Raw genomic sequence first — 9,987 nt, 5'->3', positions numbered from 1 at the left:
AGTTTCTTTTAATATTCGAAGAATTATCAATAATCAGTGGCAGAAACTTTAAGATCTCATAACATCACAGTTTTGATATATAGGCAAACTTAATTGTTTTTTAACTTAACCACTGTGGAAATGAAACCCCTTACAGTGTCACCAGGAGACTATAAACACATTCAAGCATTAAATGCAAAGTAAAACTTAATCTTCTCAATTATACTTTCAGGATATAAGAACCAAAGTTTCAACCAGATCTTCAAAAACGTATCTATGTGTTTGTATAAATTACACCAACAGCGTCGTCACAGGTCTGCCCTGAAGACATCTGCAGTTTATCCATAATGTTGATACCTTTGTCATTAATGACACTAAACCATCAGAGTACATCACCCGAAAGCCCTTACCCTGGGTTACTGTGTCTCAGACATTAAACTTTGAAATACTTTTGTAAGTCTAGAATCTTTAAATAGCTTAGCTACAAAGTACATCAAATATATCAACTTTCAAGACTACTTAGGTCTTCTGGTTCAGGTCTACACAACATCCCTAGAAACATGTAGCCAGAAGCATGTAGCCTTATTTAGCTCCATTTATCTGGAAGATGCTCCGAGGTAAGTGCAAAAAAAAATTAAGTTCTTTAAATATGGATTGAAACCAAATTGATTAGAGTTTCCCTTGGTTGTTCTATTTAAACTATTAACTAAACTATCATGTTTAATTGCTAGAAAAAAAAACTTTTCTTTACATGCGTTCGTAATCCCCCCCAAACACCAGACGTCATTTAGAAGTTGTTTTTTTAGGCTAAATCTAGTCTGTTCATCATAGTCTTGATTTAGTTCTGAAATATTTGTTTAAAATTTGACTGTTTGGTCAGTCTGATTTTATCCCACCTTAGTCCAATCATAGACGTTGAACAATTGTTGAAGACTTTTCAACGATCTGCAAATTAAGGCTTTTCACCTTTCACTTTTCAACCAAATGTAGACGTCATTTGGATGTCTCATGTCATCTTTTCAAAGTCTTTTCAACCAATATTTGCCCTTCAAATACCTTGGTACTGTAATATACGAAATTACCTAATTTCAGTCAGATAAACTGATGTATCAAGGCTCCCATTTAACTATTAGAATAAATGATAATTGCAAACCACAAATCAGTTTCAGAGTTTATTAAGGATATTTATCTTACTGTTTTCTCCTTTAAAACTGATTGTGTGCAACAGATTAATATTTAAGATCAAGGTTTAGCTTAATTTTAACTTGGCCATGTGATTTCTTTTCTCATGAACACATTCTACATTTCTTGTTAAATATTACTCAAGTTCCAAAAAGTACCAGCTTTGATGGTCTTTATGTAATTGAACTAAAAGCATTGCACCTGTGGAGTTTTACTATGAGCCATTTTTATACAGAACCCTCGGCAAACGTCTTACTCTGTGGAAAGCTGCACCAAATCGTAGCTTTAATGCACATCTGTTCACAAAGTTACCACAGCTAGATTTTTTTATTGGGGCTGTTTTCTTGAACTTGAGCTGTCTCTCTAAAAACGTCCACATCAAACCTTCTTTAGATGTGCTACTTTTTTATCTGCAACCAATGCAATAGAAAAGTATCCTTGATGCTGCTATATATAAAGCAGAAGGTTTGGCAAATATTGAGCATCTGAAGACTGTGTGATTTGAGGAATTTTATTCAGTGTAGTGATAGTTTTCACACCCTGCCTAATGTTAGTAACCACACCCTGTAAATATACAGTCGGCTTGTTTCTCTCTGAAGTTGGCTTTCTGAATATACAGCAGTCACCTTCAATTATGTTTCACATCAGCTTCCCTGTTGGCTTTTCCTCACGACAAACTCTCTCCAACATCTTTCAATCACTCCAATCTGTGCTTAAATTCTGGTTTGATATCCGAAGGTTTTCTTAAAATGAAATATGAGCCTTGTTTTACACATCTACCACTTATCTGACTCGAATTGGCTTTTTTTTTAAATCAAATCTATGTTTAGCCAAAGATTTCTTCTGTCTTTCTCTCATGGAAGTCTGTTCACTAACTCAAATTTAGCCTAATCAAGGCTGTGCTGCTCTCCCTGCTTTTATTGCTGCTCTCTGCATGGTCTTTCACTGCTGACAAGACCTTGTTTCCGAAAAGACTGCCAAGAATCTTTCTGTCTCAAGACTGCCTATTGTCAGACAGTGCTCAAACCTGTGTGCACTTCCGCTGCTTTGCCTAAACCTATTTTTTTAGCAATACTTTAGTCAAGTCCTGTTAAAGTCTAATGTCGAACTGTTTTAAATCTTTAATAACTGAGGTTACCCCTTCTTTACCTTATGCTATTTCACTGTAATAGTGTATAGATAATGGATGAAGACATTTATTATTCACAGAAAAATCACTCGGATCACTCTGTGTTTCTGATTAGAAATGACCTAATATGATTATGTAAAAAATAAATAAATGCTGCTTTAATTACTTTGGATTTGTTTTGGTATACAGAAAATCCCATGTATTAGCTGGAGTTGATTGCATCTTGGAAGCATACCCTGTGGGGAAGCACACCTTCAGCCGGGCTCCTCTGGAAACAGTGCTGATTATGTGGTTGCATGTTTAGCTGTGTAAAGACTCTAATAACATTTATGATTGGCTGAATAATACAGACAGCCTGGTTGGACTTAAGGATATTTGTTTCATTACAAGTTATTACAAGTTATGTTTACCTAAAGTTTGACATTGTTTCAAGTGAGAGATTTCCCATTTCTTATAGCTAAGTGAGGAACCATAACGTTCCTACTGTCAGATTGGAGGGATAAATGTGTCTGGAACGTACCATTCTCCAAATTATTCTGCAAATACAGGTTCTGTATGTATAGGGTTCAGAACTAGCCAATTTTGTTCAATAGTTTTGTGGACATTACTTACTCTTCAGCTCTTAAATACTACAGATGGAATTAGATTTGGGACTAAGAGCACTATGGATATTTTCATATTTTCAGTCTTTTTGCAGATGCCAGCACTTCACTCAGAGAAGAAGCAAAGGGGAGTTTTGCTGATTTAATAAAGACTAACAGGCAACTTAGACAAAAATCTAGAAAAAATACAAAAATTCTGAAAACCAAACAAAATCCAAAAACTTCAGGGAAAATACTCAAGGGGAGCATTTTATTTTAAAATAGTTCACTATGACACCCACAGGCAAGGTTCCTATGGCTTTTGTAAGAGAGCAGCCACACAGAGTGACAGATTCTCAAATATGTTTTTACACATTTCCTTTGTTTTACCTCAAACTCATTTGGTGAAACCCCAGTCATAGACTCTTCTAACCGGGGTACATGGTTTTAGTTATAGTCCCACTACAGTTTGGAAAGTGTAACACGTTTAACTGTGTTTTTTTGAATAGCAAAAAGTTTTCTTTATTTCTTTCCATTTCTATGTGGGACCATTTCAAAAAAGTTTATTGAAAAATAATAATCATAGTAGTTATGGTGACTTGGAACATTTCTCAGACAGCAGGAGTCCCCCTTAGCGTTCTCCTCGCTGGTGGAAAAAAACATCGGTGCTCATCCATTCTAGCGGCCAATGAGAATGCAAAACAGGCTTTGGCTTCAAGTCCAATTTATGCAGGAACTTAAAGCAAATTTAAGTTGTTATAAACTGAAAGGACAGTTTTTTGGTAAAAAAAAAAAAAAAAAAGAATATATATGCTATTGCAATAAAATATATAATTCTAATCACATATTGTCTCTGTGATGATCATCTGTGAAAGGTATATTGTTAATTATTTATATCTATCAGGGGGTAACTGGACAGTGGGGTGTTCTATGAAATAAATACATCTTTAAAGGTTTATTTTTATCTCTCTTAGTGCAAAATAGGAGGTACAAACTTAAACCATTTTTGATTTTAGTACTCAGACTAATATACAGATGTTTTGTATGGCGAATGCTTTCTTTATTGACGTTTTGCCATTATTTAGGATGCCATCAATACTGTATTTTTCATTCCCTTTTTCTGTCTGTAAGAACCTAATTAACTCTCTTGTACTTTGTAAATTATAATGGAATTGTCTCTGAGGTATTATTTTGACCTATGTTCCAAAGCTCAGTGCTGATTAAAAGCTCTCGCATAAACGAGGAGTTTATGCTTGAGTAATAGAGGTGTAAATGAGAACGGAAATGTAACTCAACATGTTAAGCGCTGTAAAATGCAAACAGATTAGTTATCTCAAATGGTATGCATGAGAGGCTGGGGATCTTGGCAGAGGAGACAGCTGCTCAGAGGATAAAAGGTTTAAAGTTGGAATGAGAGAATTTGAGGAACTGTGCATAGAGGGGTTGTTTTGACAGGAAGAAGGGCTCTCCCTCCTCATCTCAGAGCCTAATCTTTCTCTCTATGCATTGTAAAGATCAACATGTGGAACATATGCATGAACTGAGTGGGAGTAGAATAAGAGTACAATAATAATAAGTGAAAAAGAGCAGCAGATAAAATCTTCTAAATGGATAACAACCTGCTTCTCATGCAGGCTGTCCGAACTAAATTCTTTTCAAAATGAATAAAGGTACTTTACTGTTCCCGTTAAAGAGAAATGTGAAAAATTAAACATCAACTGATACAAAAAAGGAACAAAGGCACAAATAACAATGTTGTGATGGAAAGTTTCTCTACTCGCTCATCTTTGCAACATTAACACCACGTATGCTTGCCTCCTACTGCAGAGGACACCCCCTTCAGACGACTTCCACGCCCCTGTTCACCATGTGGTGTGCCGATCCTAGCTCCTCACTCGCACCATCATTAGCCTTGTCTGCTTAACTCAGCTCTGGCACACCTGAAAAGCTTTAAAAACATTTAAAGCTTGTCAAATTAAGTGTTGAAGAACAGCTTTTCAACTCCCTTCCTCCCTTAAATGAGTGAAGAAATTAAAAGAGGTGGAACGGAACTATGAGTAGCACTGAGAGACTTTTATGGCTGCCTATCATCTTCTCTCCCACGTCCTATTTGTATGCTGTTTCAGCATCCGCCACTTGTCTCCTGATTTCGGCTGTAGACCTTGCCTCATGTCTCTTGAATGCCAGTGCTGCACCTGCTGCTCCACATCGGTTCACACCATTGAAGGTCTGGCTGATGTCAAAGTCTACTGCTTGAGAGTTTGCTCACCTTGCATTTCAGCTTCGGAGAGCCTAAGAACCTGTACAGTGCTCACAGGGAACCCAATAACTTTTCAGCATAACAAGAAAGCACAAGAACCTGGTCGGAGCTCAGAGCCAGGTTATCATCGTCACCAGCAACTGCACTATTGGTTCGGCCTCTGCACATCCTGTTCACTATATTAATTTATCCAACGAGGGGTCCAGATGGATCCATCTTCTTGAGTTCTCTAATAAGGGTGTTCAGGTGGGATTTCCTCATGTTTGTTGAATGTTCTTTCAAAGGCTCCAGATTCATTCTTCAAAGTCAATTCATGTCTCTTAACCTTTTGATTTCTGTCCTGGCTAATTTTCCAGGACATCATCAAGCCCCCTTGTCCCATCATGATTTTGTGTTTAAATTATTCATTAGTTTCCATTTCCAGTGCCCTCAACTAATTAAGTCCACAATGCTCAACCCCAGATCAAGTGTGCCAGGTTTAAGGTTAATGTTCTTCTGCTGCAGACAACCATCATGTCTTCACCAAAGTTGACTTTGCAGCTGGCTTCTAGCTCCCCATCTTTGCCTCAAACCTCCAAGTCTTAGCACTGACAGACAATTGGCAATTCATGTAAACTCTTTGCACACCTATGACGACCTCCGGGTCACCCACCAGATCTCTGGTTCTTGGCTCAGTTTCTCACGCTTTCTCCTCCACCCTGATTGTTTGATACATTCATTAACACCAAATTCTATTTTATTGCACTATACTGTAGACATACTCTTCTTAAATAGTGTAGGAAATTCTAATTTTGTGGTCTGTATATTGTAAGAAATTATTTTGATGGATGGTAAATAAAAACCAGATCCTAGTAGCTGTGAGGTCGTTTGGTCGAGGATCAGCAAGGCGAACAAAAAAAAAAAAAAAAAACAGCATCAGCCACTGGTTCCAGATTCCTCTGAGGATTTTTATTTGCCACTTTTCCCTCTGACAACCATCTCCCTGCGCGTCCAAGAACTCTGTGCTTGTATCACTAATTGGCAACACACCTGTACTTGAGTGGACCAAGTCACAATTAAACAGGTAGAAAAAAAAACAAAGTCTAAACAGAGAAACAAGAATAAATGTATTAATCTAGTTTACAAACTCATCTACATAATGAAATAGTGATGCAAGATAACTCAAAAAGTCTTTTTAAAGAAAAACAAAAAAAAGCATTATTCCAAAGAAAACCATCTAAATGGAAGAACCCAGCAATGTAATCAATGACATCATCTAGTCAATTTAGCAGGAAACACTGGGACAAACAATGGTGAGTAAAAAGGAAAACAAATACCCTGAATATACAAAATACACAAGTTCAACCAATAATCCAAAAGCAGTAGCTTTAACCTAAACATATACATAGATGGAACTGCAACATAATGCTAACACAAACAAACCCAGGATAGTAAGTGGAGTAAAGTTGCAAACTAATGTTTGCAACTTTAATAATGTAAGCATTATTAGTCAGAAATAAAAATAAGGGAAGAATGGTGAACCGAAAGTGAACCACTTTGTCACAGTAGCCAATATCTAAAAACATCTATCATCACAATGTGTGCATGTTCCAGAAAGTTGCTGCTCTGCTCAACCATTCAGAACAATTCAATTCAGTTTATTTATATAGCGCCAAATTCACAACACACGTCATCTCAAGGCACTTTACAGTTCAACCAGATCATACAGTCAAATTGATACAAAGTTTTCTATCTAAGGAAAACCAGTTGATTGCATTGACTCACTGACTCAAATACAATCCCTCACACTAAGCATGCTTGTAGCGACAGTGGAGAGAAAAAAGTCCCTTTTAACAGGAAGAAACCTCCAGCAGAACCAGGCTCAGTGTGAGCGGCCATCTGCAGAGGCCGACTGGGGTTCAAGGAGACAGAAGCAGAGATACAAATGCAGCTGTAAAAGGCGGCCCCATCCAGGAAACACACAGCCAGGCAGACGAGCTCCGAGCCAGCTCCCATGCCAGAGGACAAAGAGAGCACATCCACTCAGTCACGGTCAGAACAAGAGAACCTGGCAACAAGAAAACAGAGATGATCAAAATAGGTTCATTAAATCCAACTTTTTTTTTATTTTTATTTTTTTTTAGAAAAAGTCTGCAATTTTACTTGAGACTAATTGTATCGGCCTCATTAGTATGCCATCTAGTAGACCTCTGCTTATGAGCCCACATTGGAATCAGGTGTGCTGGAGTAGAGAGGCACTAAAACTCTGCAGAGTATCAATGACAGGAGTTTGAAACCACTGGTTTAAACATTAGTTCCTGTGGAGCTGAAAATGAAAAAGCTTGGAACTAATCTCTTTACAGGCATTTAACTTTCTGAAACCTGATTGCCCTGCTGTTTGGACAAGTTTTGGAACGTGCTTCTGTGGAAAAATGTAAACACTTGAATTGTGTATTTTAACCTGAAGCATTGCTAACAAAACATTTCAGAACGACAACAACAAAAATACATGCAAAATGTGTTTTAGTTTAATTAAAACCATACATGGCATTAAATTCTTACATCTTAAATTCATACTAATCTTAAACCAAGTGGCAGGAAGGTTTGGGGACGTTGGGTTTAATATGTTTTTGCAAATGCAGTAAATGTAGATTCATTAAAAGCTCTGCACAGAGGCAAAAGAAAGAGAAACAACAAACACAAGATCCTTTGCAGAGCACATCCCTATGGCGACTACAAAAGACCAATTAACAAACAACGTACACTTGACACAACAGCTCCCACAGCACTGCTGGAGACACTGCAGTGACGTCAGACATGAGAACACCGCACAGTTTTTTTCTTTGGAAGCTCCAGGTTATGCTTTTCTTCAACAACATGTAGTGTGGGAGAAAGCTGATGCCTTCTGCTCTTCCGCTACAAAGAGTGTCATTTGCTGGAAGATACACACCCCTCCTATTTCACTCCACCCACCAAAACGCCCACTTCTGTGTCTCCATCCTTCTCTCACTTAATCTCCTTTCCTTTAGGGAAGTAAGCGTGGGGTTCATTTTAGGATATGTTTATTCTTGGGGGCCTAAAATGGCAGAGCTAAAAAGTCTAAAGAATCAAACAGAGTTTACATAAACCTCTTTAAGCAGCTATTTGTTTGTGTTCAGAATTTCACATAGCCCAACATCCCTCTTTTATTGGTAATAACTTCTTTTATGTGTTTGACCTCTTTTAGTAAAAACGGTAAAGAACACAGCTGTTCTCTTGCTCTCAGTTAACTAACCTTATACATATAGCTCAGACTGAGACTCTCTCACAGTTTTAGGAGCAGCAACTGGAGCAGACTTTCTCACACTGAGTGTTGTGTTTGGCTCCAGCAGCCACGGTTCATTTCCTTTTGTCTTCTGCAGCACAACTGCTGCCAATATTCATGTGAAATATTTCAAGAAATGAGCTGCAGCAGAAACAACTCTCTCCCCTCTCCTCTAGCTTTTTCCCTGTGACCCACATGCTCTAAATCTGTGTAAAATCACGTATAACTCAGTGAAAAGGAATTTGGTGCTTCCAATAGCTTATATGAGCAATGAGAATAAAATATTAAGATAATCTGTGAAGAGTTTAGGAATGTTCTTTTAGTCTCCTTAAAGCTCTCATTCATTAAAAAAGTAATACTTATAGGTCCAAGCTGCAGCATGTACAAAGCCTTGACAAGACAATTTTATATTAAGCTGCATATGTAAGTATGAAGCTTATGCACCTGCATAAGCTTCATGCACTCATTAACCCCAAACAGGGTTTCCCCGCAGGAGTGAATCCGATTTACTGTGAGGTGCCCAGATGATGTTTCCAAAGAACAGAGGAATGAGGAGGAAGAAACAGTGAGTCATCTCTGAGAGCATTTGGCTTAGGGTATAACTGCAGCTACACTTACTGTAACCTGGATGTTATTTGTCCTTATACACACACTTTAGATGGATATTTAATGTGTTTCACTAGAATCTAGTTTCAGATGGATTAAGGCAAATCGAGTCAATTAAATCCACATTATTTCATATATAAGTTTCAGGTTGGGTGGAGGCTTTAAGGACCCAAACGCAGAAAAGAGGAGGCAGAGGTGATTTTTGCTGATTTAATAAAGACTAATTCAGAGAAATAAAAATACAAAAATTCTGAAAACTAAACAAAAAGGTTAGGGAAAATCAGTGGTGTCAAAAGTACACACATTTGTTACTTAAGTAGAAGTATAGATACTGCAGTTTAAAAACACTCTGGTAAAAGTTGAAGTATTAACTTGACCTCTTTACTCAAGTAAAAGTGAAAAAGTATAAGCTCCAAAAACTAAAGTATAAACGTTTAAAGTAACCTTTAAAAAAACAGCCAGCTGCCACTATATGAACTTAAAGCTCAATTTTTCGACTATTTTGTAAAATTCTTTGAGATAGGGCCAAGGATGAGGGAGGTCTTGTTGGTCTCCATCTCCCGATACGCTCTCAGCTGTGTCCGACCTTTCAGACATTTCAGCATCTTTTTCTGAACCCCACGTTGTAGCACAGCATAGACAATTCACGTTTACAGTTTGAAGAACACCTGCTTGCTTCTGATGATTTCCTTTAGCTAACCAATGAGTGTTTGCGTTATATGACTCATCCAATTACACTAGTTTTCACTAGATGTGGATGGCGCCAATGATCTGCATCGGATGGCTTACATGACGTCAAATAAATATTTATAAACATTAAACTGAAGCCAAGAGTAACGGGTAACGTTTGTTTTAAAAATGTAAGGAATAGAAAGTACAGATACTTTTGTGAAAATGTAATGAGTAGAAGTCAGAAGTAGGAAGAAAAATAAGCAATGGAGTAAAGTATAGATACCTAAAAAGGAAA

Source organism: Cyprinodon tularosa, unplaced genomic scaffold, assembly GCF_016077235.1.
Source record: "Cyprinodon tularosa strain WSP-4 unplaced genomic scaffold, ASM1607723v1 ctg193, whole genome shotgun sequence".
Lineage (NCBI taxonomy): Eukaryota > Metazoa > Chordata > Actinopteri > Cyprinodontiformes > Cyprinodontidae > Cyprinodon > Cyprinodon tularosa.
This window is presented reverse-complemented; position numbering follows the sequence as displayed.